The sequence below is a fragment of the Procambarus clarkii genome, chromosome 57 (assembly GCF_040958095.1).
Source record: "Procambarus clarkii isolate CNS0578487 chromosome 57, FALCON_Pclarkii_2.0, whole genome shotgun sequence".
NCBI classification, from domain to species: Eukaryota; Metazoa; Arthropoda; class Malacostraca; order Decapoda; family Cambaridae; genus Procambarus; species Procambarus clarkii.
In genome coordinates, this window is record NC_091206.1 from 30,397,888 (window position 1) to 30,412,695 (window position 14,808).

Here is a 14,808-nt window from a genome sequence, read left to right on the forward strand (position 1 = left end):
ATATGAACAGAAGAAAGTGAGCTTCAAGGCAATGTACACTAACATAGATGGGATTGCAAATAAAACAAGTGAACTCGGAAAATGGACACTAGAAGAAAACCCAGATATAATAGCACTCACAGAAACAAAGCTAACGAAAACCATAACAAACGCAGTGTTTCCACAGGGCTACTATGTAGTGAGGAAAGAGAGAGAAGGGATTGGAGGAGGTGGTGTAGCTTTGCTAATAAGAGAAGGTTGGAGTTTCGAAGAGATGGTAATTCAGAACTGTGAAGGTTTCAGTGACTACATATCAGGCACCATAGCAACTGGAGGACAGAAAATTATAGTCGTAGTCATATATAACCCCCCACCGAATGACAGAAGACCCAGACAGGAATATGATAGGAACAACTTGGCCACCATCAATATAATAGAGAGAGCAGCTTCTGTGGCTAGCAGGAACGGATCCAGCCTACTAATCATGAGCGACTTCAAGCATGGGATTGCGGGAACAGAGACTCACATGATGGCCCGAATACATGGAGAGCTAAGCTGCTGGATGTGGCAACAAGAAACTTTCTAAGTCAACACGTCACGGGACCGACAAGAATGAGAGGAGGGGATGAACCAGCCTTGCTTGATCTGATATTTACCCTAAATGAGTCGGATATAAGGGAAGTTAAGTTGGAAGCCCCCTTGGGAATGAGTGATCATAGTGTATTGAGCTTTGAGTACCTGGTTGAGCTAGGAATTATCACCCCCAAAAAAGAACTGGGAAACAAAGGGCTGGCGTACCGAAAGGGAAACTATAAGGAGATGAATAAATTCCTATGAGATATACATTGGGACACAGAACTCGGAACCAAGTCCGTACAAGACATGATGGACTATGTCACCCACAAATGTCAGGAGGCTGTAAACAGGTTTGTCCCAGCCCGACAGTAAAAAACAGAGAAGCAAAGGAAGAATCCTTGGTTTAATACGGAATGTATGAAAGCAAAGGAGCTGAACAAAAGAGCATGGAGGAACTTCCGTAATAACAGAACACCAGAAAGTAGAGAGAGATACCAGAGAACCAGGAACGAGTATGTTAGTGTGAGAAGAGCAGCTGAGAAAAGGTATGAAAATGATATAGCTAATAAAGCCAAGACCGAACCAAAGCTACTACACAGTCACATCAGGAGGAAGACAACAGTGAAGGAACAGGTGATGAAACTTAGGGTGGGCGAGGACAGGTACACAGAGAATGACAAAGACGTGTGTGAAGAACTCAACAAAAGGTTCCAGGAGGTTTTACAATAGAACAGGGAGAAGTCACGGCGCTAGGAGAGGTGGCAGCAAACGAGGTGACCTTGCAAAGGTTCGAAATTATAAGAGGTGAGGTCAAGAAGCACCTATTGGAGCTGGATGTGAGAAAAACTGTTGGTTACCTTGAGGTTACCTTGAGGTGCTTCCGGGGCTTAGTGTCCCCGCGGCCCGGTCGTCGACCAGGCCTCCTGGTTGCTGGACTGATCAACCAGGCTGTTGGACGCGGCTGCTCGCAGCCTGACGTATGAGTCATAGCCTGGTTGATCAGGTATCCAAACATTATTGCCAACAGCATTTGGTGTTCCCAGGCGGTCACCCATCCAAGTACTAACCAAACCCAACGTTGCTTAACTTCGCTGATCGGACGAGAAGCGGTGTTCTCAACGTGGTATGGCCGTTGGCCGTGGGCCGAACGGAATCTCACCATGGGTAATGAAAGAGTGTGCAGGAGCACTTTGCTTGCCACTCTCCATAGTGTATAGTAGGTCACTGGAAACGGGTGACTTACCAGAAATATGGAAGACTGCTAATGTAGTACCAATATACAAAAACGGTGACAGACAAGAGGCACTGAACTACAGGCCAGTGTCCTTAACTTGTATACCATGCAAGGTGATGGAGAAGATCGTGAGAAAAAACCTAGTAACACATCTGGAGAGAAGAGACTTCGTGACCACCCATCAACATGGGTTCAGGAAGGATAAATCTTGCCTTACAGGCTTGATAGAATTCTACGATCAGGTGACAAAGATTAAGCAAGAAAGAGAAGGATGGGCGGACTGCATTTTTTTGGACTGTCGGAAAGCCTTTGACACAGTACCCCATAAAAGGTTGATGCATAAGCTGGAAAAACAGGCAGGAGTAACTGGTAGGGCGCTCCAGTGGATAAGGGAGTACCTAAGCAATAGGAAGCAGAGAGTTACAGTGAGGGGGAGAGACCTCAGAATGGCGTGAAGTCACCAGTGGAGTCCCACAGGGCTCTGTGCTTGGACCTATCCTGTTTCTGATATACGTAAATGATCTCCCAGAGGGTATAGACTCATTCCACTCAATGTTTGCTGACGACGCCAAAATTATGAGAAGGATTAAGACAGAGGAGGACAGCTTGAGGCTTCAAGAAGACCTGGACAAGCTGCAGGAATGGTCGAACAAATGGCTGTTAGAGTTTAACCCAAGAAAATGTAAAGTAATGAAGATAGGGGTAGGAAGCAGGAGACCAGATACAAAGTATCATTTGGGAGATGAAATACTTCAAGAGTCAGAGAAAGAGAAAGACCTGGGGGGTTGATATCACGCCAGACCTGTCCCCTGAAGCTCATATCAAGAGGATAACATCAGCGGCATATGCCAGGTTGGGTAACATAAGAACGGCCTTTAGAAACTTGTGTAAGGAATCTTTCAGAACATTATATACCATATATGTCAGACCAATCCTGGAGTATGCGGCTCCAGCATGGAGTCCATATCTAGTCAAGCATAAGACTAAACTGGAAAAGGTTCAAAGGTTTGCCACCAGACTAGTACCCGAGCTGAGAGGTATGAGCTACGAGGAGAGACTACGGGAATTAAACCTCACTTCGTTGGAAAACAAAAGAGTTAGGGGGCACATGATCACCACATTCAAGATTCTCAAGGGAATCGACTGGGTAGATAAAAACAGGCTATTTAACACAAGGGGCACACGCACTAGGGAACACAGGTGGAAACTGAGTGCCGAAATGAGCCACAGAGATATTAGAAAGAACTTTTTTAGTGTCAGAGTGGTTGACAAATGGAATGCATTAGGAAGTAATGTGGTGGAGGCTGACTCCATACACAGTTTCAAGTGTAGATATGATAGAGCCCAATAGGCTCAGGAACCTGTACACCTGTTGATTGACGGTTGAGAGGCGGGACCAAAGAGCCAGACCTCAACCCCCGCAAGCACAACTAGGTGAGTACAACTAGGTAAGTGCACGCACACGATCATTCCTGCAGCTTGTCCAGGTCTTCATGAAGCCTCAAGCTGTCCTCCTCAGTCTTAATCCTTCTCATAATGTTTTTCCTTTCACATGTGAGGCATGTATATAGTATGTATATAAAAACACTCGCCTCTTCGAATGCAACGTTGTGTCAAAATTTCAATGGAATCGGTAAAGAGGTTCCAAAGATTTCCTTCACATAAAAAACACATGAAAAACACAGTCTTTCAAAAAAGCATGTTTTTCCCCGTCACAGACGTGACACCTATACAGTTTGTATATAAAAAACCTGCTCGGATGCGAATGGAACGTTATGTAAAAATTTCAAACCAATCAGTGAAGAACTTTCGGAGATTAGCGATTTCGAACAAACGAACATTTCCATTTTTATTTATATAGATTTATTTATTTATTTGTTTATTTATTTATGTACTAGCAGTACCCAGCCACGCGTTGCTGTGGCTCAGAAACGCATGTGCGTTGCTGACCCACAGCAACCTTCCCAGTCCTCCCCACCATTTCCCCCTCACCCATCTCCTCAGCCACCCAACCATTCCCCACTCCACTGTCCCCTCGTCCTCCCCACCATTCCCATCTCCCCAAAATCTGCACCACCCTCTGCACCACCATCTTCACCACCACCTTCACCACCATCTTCACCACCACCTTCACTACCACCTTCACCACCATCTTCACCACCACCTTCATCAGCATCTTCACCATCACCTTCACCACCCTCTTCACCACCATCTTCACCACCACCTTCACCACCACCTTCACCACCATCTTCACCACCATCTTCACCACCACCTTCACCACCACCTTCACCACTACCTTCACCACCACCTTCACCACCATCTTCACCACCATCTTCACCACCATCTTCACCACCATCTTCACCACCACCTTCACCACCACCTTCACCACCACCTTCACCACCACCTTCACCACCAACTTCACCACCATCTTCACCACCATCTTCACCACCACCTTCACCATCACCTTCACCAGCATCTTCACCACCACCTTCACCACCACCACCTTCACAGCCCTACTTCCAGTATTCCTAAATTTTAAAACCATTTCCCTTCCCCCTATCACTGATGGCTCTTAAGTCTTCTGGACAGAGCTCTCCTCCTCGCACTATATTACTGCTCCACAACTATATATATATAAATAAAATAAAAATTCATAAGGAAGGGAGTACCACCTCTGGTTGGAAGAAGGGGGACCCATAGCCTCGGAGGAAACCACACATAACGCATTGGAGGGAATGTAGGTCCCCTCCAATACAGTTTCTGTGTGCTTTTCTCCTACCACCCCCTTCCCTTTTTTTTTTTCCTTTATTGTATATTTAAAGGTTACAAAACATACAAGACAAATGCCTAAAGGTTATGGATCTCTTGAAGCTCCTCCGCTTCTGGACAGGAACCGAGGACGCAGCAAGCATTTCCCCTCTGGATCGCCACACTGAGACGCTGAAATAAAAAACTGGAAGCCCTTGGGTCTCTGGTGATGTCAATGAGCTTGGAACCCAATTCCTTGAGAAATCCCAAGGCACTCTTGCCCCAGGGGTCATGCGTCTCAGACGCTATGGGAACAAAGAGGTATTGACCTTCCAGTCGCCTGTACTTGAGTGATTTTGCTGTTTCCCTGTGGTTGGCCACCCCACCTGCTTGATCAGCTCCCAAGTGTACATAGGTGTCAGCCAGGGTGGATACTCATGTGTAGTCCCACACCAACTGTCTACCCTCCTTCCATGAGTATATGGTGATGCCATCAGGGCGAAGTGCGGGGAAATCCGGGTTTTGGACCCCTAGGATGCGAGGTTCTCTCTCCGCTGGGCACCCAGCTGAGACGAGGCTTCTCTTGATGATGTCATTGACCTCGTTGTGTCTTGCATGCCAGCCCTTTGTGCTTCCGCAATGCAACCCATGCAGTCCGTATTGGTCTGCTTCCACCCTGTTGCAAATACACTTGTATTCAGTATGAATTGGGGCACCAAGGCGGAGGGCCACTGCTACACGAAGGGATTCTGGATCTAGGCGCATGCCCATTGCTGACATGGGTACTGCCAGGAGGAAGTCTCCTGCATGGGGGGCACGCACTGCTCTGAGGCGGGCTTTCTCCTTGTCTGATGTTGCGACGCTGAGCATGGCATCAGCTACTTTTTCCACTAGAGGGTGGTCCCAGCCGGACTGTTTGTGTTGTTTTGTTGGCTCTATAATGGTTGCTGGGGCTGCAAGAACATCCCACTGATTTGAACATTCAGTGAAACAGGATCGTGTATTCCTGCTGAATCTCTCAGGGTTGCAGGTAAAATATCTCTGATGAGGTCGTGCGATGCATGAGAGGAGGAAAGGAAGGCTGGTAGAGCAATTTGGGAGGCTGTGCGGACACCAAGGCCGCCGAGTCTTACAGGAAGGGTTGCTTGCTCCCACTGAGAGTCGTCCAATGGCAGGTTCAGGACTTTCACCAGCATGGACCTCAGAAGGGTGTCATACACATTTATCTTAGGGCTGCTGTAGGATGGAGAACATCTCAGAAAGTAGGTCAACTTAGGGAGAGACAGGCATCTTGTAAGGAGAAAGAGAGCATCATGGGCATCAATCTTGTCAATCCTGTCCTGCATTCTCTTTAGGTCAGTGATTTTTGCAACCAGGAAAATTTTTGCAACCAGGATTTTTGCAACCAAGGATTTTTGCAACCAGGACCTCCTCGATTGCTCTTGGGCCAATGGGGGCACCCAGGAGAGTGCAGTCCGGTGGCTCGACAACGAGAATGTCTGGAAGAACATTTTGCATTTGCCCAGTGATGTCTGGGTTGCGAGAGATTATTTCACATTTGGATGCATTGAGAATGAGGCCTAAGGCTGCTCCTTGCTCCTGGATTTTCCTTATATCCTCCAAAATGGTTTCCGGAGTTCCAGCTAGAGTGCCATCATCCAGGTACCAGATGTTTAGCTCGCTTGTCAGACTATCAGTGACCTCTTTGATAGCTAGGCAGAAAAGGAGGGGGGCTAAGGGGTCACCTTGTTGGACACCTTCACAGGAGTTTATTTCATGCTCCCCAAAAAGAAGCTTAGAGTCCCCACTGTAGCACGATCGGATGAATGGGTAAAGGGGACGGAAATGGTTGTGTACAGCCCTGAGGACAGCGTCTCGTCTGATTTGATTGAAGGCATTTTTGAAGTCAAGCTTTACTAGTGCCTTCTGGTCCGGGAGATCAACAATGTAAGGCCGCGCTGCATGTGCTGCAGCTTCACAACCTAGGGGAATCCCAAACCCGAGCTGATAAGGTTTCAGCAAGGTGGCTGCTTCCTGGCTGATAGATCTCACTGCAGCCTTAGCTACAAGGCGTCGGAGGGTGTTGCCAACGGCAATGGGCCTGATACCCCTATCCTTCTTCTTTAGAGCACAGAGTGCTGCTCCATAAAAGACAGGCCTGATGTCCTCAGGGATGCCGCCAGCCAAACACATGTTGGAGAATCTGGTAAGTTCCACTAGAAGGTCCTTTGCAGCATCTCCAAGCACCGGGTTCAGCATTTGTTTGATGTGCTGGGGTCTTAGGCCTGTAAAGCCCCCTGCTGAACCTGTTGGGAAAGACATGGCTGCTTTGTACACCTCAGATTCTCGAACAGTCAAGGGTTCTATGCCAGCATTGTTTTCCTGGGGATCCCTGCTGCTGTCGGGGGCTCTGGGTGGGTGTTTGTCTTGAAGAGCCTCTGCTGTCGTGGCGTTCCTGGGGGCAATAGTGTCATCGCTGGTCATGATTCTGATGGCACCTGTGGTATTGCCCTCTTCTATTTTCCTGGTGATCTGTGCTCTCATTTTGTGGTTCTCAGATGAGTCATTGTTGGTCGTCCTGCGGCTGGTGTTCTTGGCACGAGGGGGGAGGCGGACCAGGTTGTCTGCTCTGGGGAATTCATTAAGTGCCCTGATTACAGAAGTTGCTAATGACTTGTCTCTCCTGGGCGGTAATGCTAGGCATGCATTCCCAAATAGAAGGAGATTGTGCCACGATCCAGAGGTTCTGGGAGCATTGTTGACCTTTGTCAGCAGACTGGTGAGTTTGGCTGCTGCTTGATGACGGGCAGCCTTGGGGATGTGGGGCAAGGTCCTGGTGGATGTCGCTTTGACTGCTTCAAGCAGATTATCTGCGGAAATGAAGTTGAGGGAGATATTGTTCCTCGCTCCTGCAGCAGGTTGTCCATCGTCACTGCCCCGGGGCAGGCGCCTAGAACCTAGACAACCACCTGAATTGAGAGAATGATAGCGGACAGTTCCATTTGAATTGAGACGATACCGTCTGTCACACACTTGACAGTTTCCTCTTGGGTGGCCATCTTCTTGGCTGGAAAGAGGCTGTGTGTCAGGTGCGACATGTGCCATGCCTAGATGTGATGACGCCTGGCTGCCCACTGAGTGCACCCTCTCCTTCCCAGATGGAGAGTAACACGGCAAGCATTACCCTCCTGGGGGAGTTGTGCATGGCCTGGGCACCGTGTGTGGGTAGGCTGTATGTTGATGGGCGGCTGGCTGGGTCGGGCGCAGGTAGCGGGGTGGGGGAAGTTGACGGGCGGGGGTGGTGGAGGGGGGGCACACGAGGGAGGCCGCCGTCACACTTGTTACACACTATCAAACACTCGGGGAAATCACTAGTGCACTTTGTTTTTAACACTACACTCACCGATTTGCTTATGAATGCACTAACTTTCCACTAACATCACTGTAGGCAGCTCGAGAGCCTCCCCCATCACTCCCCCCTTCCCCCCGTACCCCGCCTTGGGGGCTGGTGGGTGGCGGCACTGAGACGGCGGCGACCCTCCCCTCACCCTCACCCATACACTGTACCTGCCTCGCCATACACAAAGCTCAGACAACGCACCTTTCAACGTTCATAGTGTTGGAATGAAGGAGATACGGTTCTTCTTGTCACCCCCGGGGCCTTCAGCAGGTATTCATACCTACACAGGTCAAGTCTTGGCTGGCTCAGGCATCGTGATCCTCGTTGAAATTGGTTCAAGTGTAGGACCTTGCTCACCACGTGTCCGTCCCCCTCCTCCGTCCTCAATAATCAATAAATAAAAATGTAAATGTTCGTTTGTTCAAAATCGCTAATTTCCAAAAGTTCCTCACCGATTGCTTTGAAATTTTCACACAACGTTCCATTCGCATCCGAGCAGGATTTTATATACATACTATATAAATATCACGTCTGTGACAGAAAAAACATACTTTTTCTGAAAAACTGTGATTGTCATGTGTTTTTCATGTGAGGGAAATCTTCGAAACCTCTTTACCGATTGCTTTGAAATTTTGACACAACGTTGCATTGAAATAGGCGCATGTTTTTATATACCTACTATATACATGACTCACCTTGGACAGGAAAAAACATGCTTTTTGTGAAAAATGCTACCATCTGATGGACGTAAGAGCAACAAACGCTGTAATCTCCGAAAACTCATCACCAATTCCTTTGAAATTTTGACACAACGTTCCTTTCGAATTCGCGTGTGTTTTGATGTACCTACGATATATATGCCACACCTGTGACAGGTAAAAACATGCTTTGCTTGAAAAACGGCGTCATCTGTTGCACGTAATAGCAACACAAGTTGTATAAAACATGTTTTGATTCCATTTCAATGTTTCCGATTGCATTGATAAATTGAATTTTCATAGATTTCGATTTATTTTCATTTTGATTTCATTATTTTGTGTGACATTGCATTGGAATTGAGCTGTGTTGTTTATCATATTTTTCATTTCGTGAGTATAGTATATTTCGTATTTTTTCATTTCGTTTTTTTTTAACTGTTCTTATTTTTCAGTGCTATTGGCGGAGGAATTGAGCTGTGTCAATTGATCTGCATTTTAATTGAAATATTTTTTTAGTATTTTTTTGTTTTGTTTTTAAAAACAAGAAAATGGACAACGCATATATTTCACTGCTGCAAATGTGCAACCCATAGTTATGAATCCACCGGCTACAGCGTTAACTGCTTTCTTAACGTTATGTCAAAATGACCCGTTTGCGAAAACACTGCTGTATTCGGAAGTGCCTCTATATTACATATGGAATGCGAGCAGTAAATCATTTGAACGACGCAGAAGAGGAGAGTAAGTCGATGGACAACCTGGTATATTCAAATAAACTATGATAGGCACACTGTACACCGTGCATCCCAATCATGATAAATGCTTCTTTATTCGCATGCTGTTGGTAAATGTGCTCGGTCCAACGTCTTTCCAACAACTGAGATTTTTCAACGGCGTTACACATGCCACTTTCCGTAGTGCATGTCAAACTCTGTATTTATTTGAGAACGACAGGCACTGGGATGTATGCATTAATGATGCATCAAACACGTCACATCCAAATCAAATTCGTGTATTGTTTGCAATCATATTGACCGCCTGTTTTCCTTCATCTCAAACAGAGTTATGGGAGAAATATAAATAGCACTTATCTTAAAATATTGTCCGTCGAATACGCAAGGAAAATTCAAATATGAACATGGATTTCACAGCAGAAATCTACAGCAAAACATTGATAATGATTAAGGATTTGTGCTTATAAATTGCGAACAAAGTTCTCAGTCCATTGGGAATGCCGTCACCGAATCGATCTGCTGCTGTTTCGTTCGATGTAGAATTGCGTCGTGAACAAAATTACAGCACGGGTGATCGGTTGTTGTATGTGCAATCAAATATCCCTAAGCTACCGTTTGAGCAAAAAGGCATTTACGATCATATAATTCAAATTTTCAATAACAGGCTTGAAGAAATCTTCTTCTTAGACGTGCCAGGAGGAACTGGTAAAACCTTCCTAATTAGATTGATTCTGGCAGCAATTCGATCCCAAAATGGCATAGTCTTAGCTCTTGCATCGTCCTGAATAGCTGCGACATTACTACAGGGGGAAGAACTGCTCATTCGGCTTTTAAATTGACATTGAACATGAAATTTATTGAAACTCCCAAGTACAAAATTTCCAAAGCATCCAGCATGGGAAAAGTATTGCAGAAATGCAAACTTATTGTTTGGGATGAATGCACAATGGACTACAAAAAATCACTCAAGGCTCCTGATCGATCATTGAAAGATTTGCGTGGAAACATCAGACCATTTGGGAATGCATTAATACTGCTTGCAGGAGATTTCAGGCAAACATTACCTGTAATTCCTCGATCGACACCAGTGGACGAAATAAATGCTTGCCTGAAATACTCTACTTTGTGGCGCCACGTAAAGACGTTAAAATTAACTACAAATTTGCGTGTCCAGCTGCAAAACGATCCATCAGTTGAGATATTCTCACATCAATTTCTGGAAATTGGGAACGGAAACGTGCCAGTTCATCTGACCTCAGGACGAATTTCATTGCGTCATAACTTCTGCAATTTAGTGACGTCAAAAGAGGAATTGGTTGAAAAAAGTATTTCCCAATATTCAGACCAATTATAAGAATCATGATTGGCTGAGTGAACGAGCTATTCTTGCGACCAAGAACAAAGACGTCTATGAACTTAACAATATTATTCAGTCTTACATTCAAAGTGAGGAAGTCACATACAAGTCCGTCGTCATTGTTGTGGAAGCAGATGAAGCGGTTAATTATCCAAACAGAATTTATTAATTCACTCGATCTGCCAGGAATACCACCGCACTTACTGCAATTGAAAAGCTTTGCACCGTCACGTGGCTTGCAGTGAAAAAATATTCAGCAACGTCGTAGAAGCAATATTCTTGACAGGACCTTACAAAGGTGAAGATGTCCTTATTCCTCGCATTCCTATGATTCCAACAGATATGACATTTCAATTTAAGAGATTGTAATTTCTAATTCGATTGGAGTTTGCAATCACCATCAACAAAGCTCAGGGCCAATCTTTCGAATTGTGCAGTTTATATCTAGACACAGATTGCTTCTCACATGGACAATTATATGTTGCGTGTTCTAGAGTCGGCAAAACAGACAATCTCTATATCTCCCCAGACAATGGAACAACAAAAAGTATTGTATACCTACAAGCATTGTGAAATTAAACATATTAGAATTGTGCGCTTTCTGTTTTCTTTCCTTTCCATTTAACCAGACTGAACCACAGCAACGCGTGGCAGGTACATCTAGTATCTATATAAATAAAAATGGAAATGTTCGTTTGTTCAAAATCGCTAATTCCGAAAGTTCTTCATCGATTGCTTTGAAATTTTCACACAACGTTCCATTCGCATCCGGCCAGGTTTTTATATATATACTATATAGTCTGTGACAGTAAAAAGCATGCTTTTTCTGAAAAACTGTGTTTTTCATGTTTTTCATGTGAGGAAAATCTTCAAAACCTCAATACCGATTGCTTTGAAATTTTAACACAACGTTGCATTCGAATAAACACGTCTTCTTATATATCTACTGTATTCATGCCTCACCTGTGACAGGAATAAAACATGCTTGTTTTGAAAAACCAGGAGATCCAGCCAGAACACTCCAAAAAAAAAATCTATCAACAATCCCGTGACCCAAGGGGACATGTGCGCCAGGCGTCATACAATCGGACCGTTGAAAAGAGATGCCAAAAGGCAATAGCAACACCAAAACGCGAAAACAAGACGTGAACAGGCGGCTCCCAGGCGGAGGAGGTGTCCAGACGTCCGCTCGGCCTCAAGGTTGAACCAGGAATCGTGTGGGGCATGGTGGGAAGGAAGAGGGGATAGTGGAGTGGCTAGCAATCTAAAATAAACTATACTCACAAAATGAACGGTATGATAAACAACACAGCTCAATTCCAACACAATTCAAACAAAATAATAAAATCAAAATGAAAATAAATCAAAACCTATGAAAATTGAATTTATCAGTGAAATCAGAAACATTGAAATGGAATTGAAACATATTTAGTATAGCATGTGTGTTGCTCCTACATGCAACAGATGGTGCTGCTTTTCAAGAAAAACATAGTTTTACCTGTTACAGGTGTGGCATCTATACTTATACTTACGGAATGAACGGTATGGTAAACAACACACCTGAATTCCAACACAATGTCACACAAAATAAAAAAAAAAAAATCGAAATCTATATAAATAAAATTTATCAACGCAATCAGAAACATTGAAATAGAATTGTAAGATATTTAGTATTGCGAATGTTGCTCATACATGCAACAGATAACGCTGTTTAAAAAAAAAATGTTTTTACCTGTCACAGGTGTGGTATCTATATAGTAGGTGTATAAAGACACACGTGTATTCAAATGGATCGTTGAGTCAAAATTTCAAAGCAATCGGTGAAGAACTTTCGGAGAATACACGGTGTGTTGCTCCTACATTCAACAGATGGTGCTGTTTTTCAAAAAAGTATGTTTTTTTCCTGTCAGAGGTGAGACATGTATATACTAGGTATATAAAAACATTCGCCTATTCGAATGCAACGTTGTGTCAAAATTTCAAAGCAGTCGGTAAAGAGGTTTCGAAGATTTCCCCTCACATGAAAACACAGTAATCCAAAAAAGCATGTGCTTTCCCGTCACAGACGTGACATCTATATAGCATGTATATAAAATCGTGCTCGGATGCGAACGGAACGTTGTGCGAAAATTTCAAAGAATTTCGGTGAAAGAACTTTCGGAGATTAGCGATTTTGAACAAACGAACATTTCCATTTTTATTTATATAGATTATATATATAGTTGTGGAGCAGTAATATAGTGTGAGAAGGAGAGCTCTGTCCAGAAGACTTAAGAGCCATCAGTGATAGGGGGAAGGGAAATGGTTTTAAAATTTAGGAATATTGGAAGTAGGGCTGTGAAGGTGGTGTTGAAGATGGTGGTGAAGGTGGTGGTGAAGGTGGTGGTGAAGATGGTTTTGCAGAGGGTAGTGCAGAGGGTCCTGCAGATGGTGGGGAGGACGAGGGGACAGTAGAATGAGGAACGGTTGGGAGGCCGAGGAGATGGGTGAGAGGGAAATGGTGAGGAGGACTGGGAATTTTACTGTCGCTCAGCAACGCACATGCGTTTCTCAGCCACAGCAACGTGTGGCTGGGTACTGCTAGTAGATCTATACAAATACAAATTGAAATGTTCGTTTGTTCAAAATCGCTAATCTCCGAAAGTTCTTTCACCGAAATTCTTTTAAATTTTCACACAACGTTCCATCCGCATCCGAGCACGTTTTTATGTACATGCTATATAGATGTCATGTCTGTGACGGGGAAGCACATGCTTTTTTGGAATACTGTGTTTTTCATGAGGGGAAATCTTTGAAAACCTCTTTACCGACTGCTTTGAAATTTTGACACAACTTTGCATTCGAATTGGCGAATCTTTTTTTATATCTACTATATTCATGCCTCACATTTGACAGGATAAAACATATTTTTTTTTTAAAAACAACGCCATCTGTTGAATGTGAGAGCAACACACGATGTAATCTTCGAAAGTTTTTCACCGATTGCTTTGAAATTTAGACACAACGATCCATTCGAATGCACGTGTGTTTTTATATACCTACTATATAGATACCACACCCATGACAGGTAAAAACATGTTTTTTTTTTTAACAGCGCCATCTGTTGCTTGTAGGAGCAACATTCGCAATACTAAATATGTTACAATTCCATTTCAATGTTTCCGATTGCATTGATAAATTTTATTTTTATAGATTTTGATTTATTTTATTATTTTTTTATAATTTTGTGTGATATTGTGTTGGAATTCAGCTCTGTTGTTTACCATACCATTCATTTTGTAAGTATAAGTATAGATGCCACACCTGTAACAGGTAAAACTATGTTTTTCTTGAAAAGCAGCACCATCTGCTGCATGTAAAAGCAACACACATGCTATACTAAATATGTTTCAATTCCATTTCAATGTTTCTGATTTCACTGATTAATTGAATTTTCATAGGTTTTGATTTATTTTCATTTTGATATAATTATTTTGTTTGAATTCTTGGAATTGAGCTGTGTTGTTTACCATACCGTTCATTTCGTGAGTATAGTTTATTTTAGGTTGCTAGCCAGTCCACCATCCCATCTTCTTTCCCACCATGCCCCACACCCCAGTCCCTTTGTCCTCCCCACCATTCTCATTTCCCCCCATCCCTTTGTCCCCACCATCCCAAACTCCCCCTTCCCTTGTCCTTACCCACCATTACCCCCTTGTACTCCCTAACATCTCCCACTTCTGTCCCCTCATCATCCCCACCATTCCCCACTCCCTCGTCCGATGCCTTCCCAAATGGTCTGATGTTCCCATCAGAGAATTGGGAACATCAAGTGATCTGATGTTCCCATCACTGAAATATAAGAAAAACAGTTAAAAAATGAAATGAAAATATGAAAAAATATATAAATAAACTATACTCACGAAAAGAACTGTATGGTAAACAACACAGCTCAATTCCAATGCAATTCCCATAAAATAATTAAATCAAGATGAAAATAAATCAAAATCTAGGAAAATTCAATTTATCAATGCAATCAGAAACATTGAAATGGAATTAAAGGTATTTAGTATAGTATGTGTGTTGCTCTTACATGCAACAGA

General features: G+C 43.7%; 1 non-coding gene across 1 annotated transcript; it reads right to left on the reverse strand.

The window, feature by feature from the left end:
- Positions 1-1,573: 1,573 nt before the first annotated feature.
- Positions 1,574-1,692, reverse strand: LOC138353447 (5S ribosomal RNA). Its single transcript, XR_011223150.1, has one exon. It is a non-coding gene; the product is annotated as a 5S ribosomal RNA (ribosomal RNA).
- Between the last annotated feature and the right edge of the window lie 13,116 nt (positions 1,693-14,808).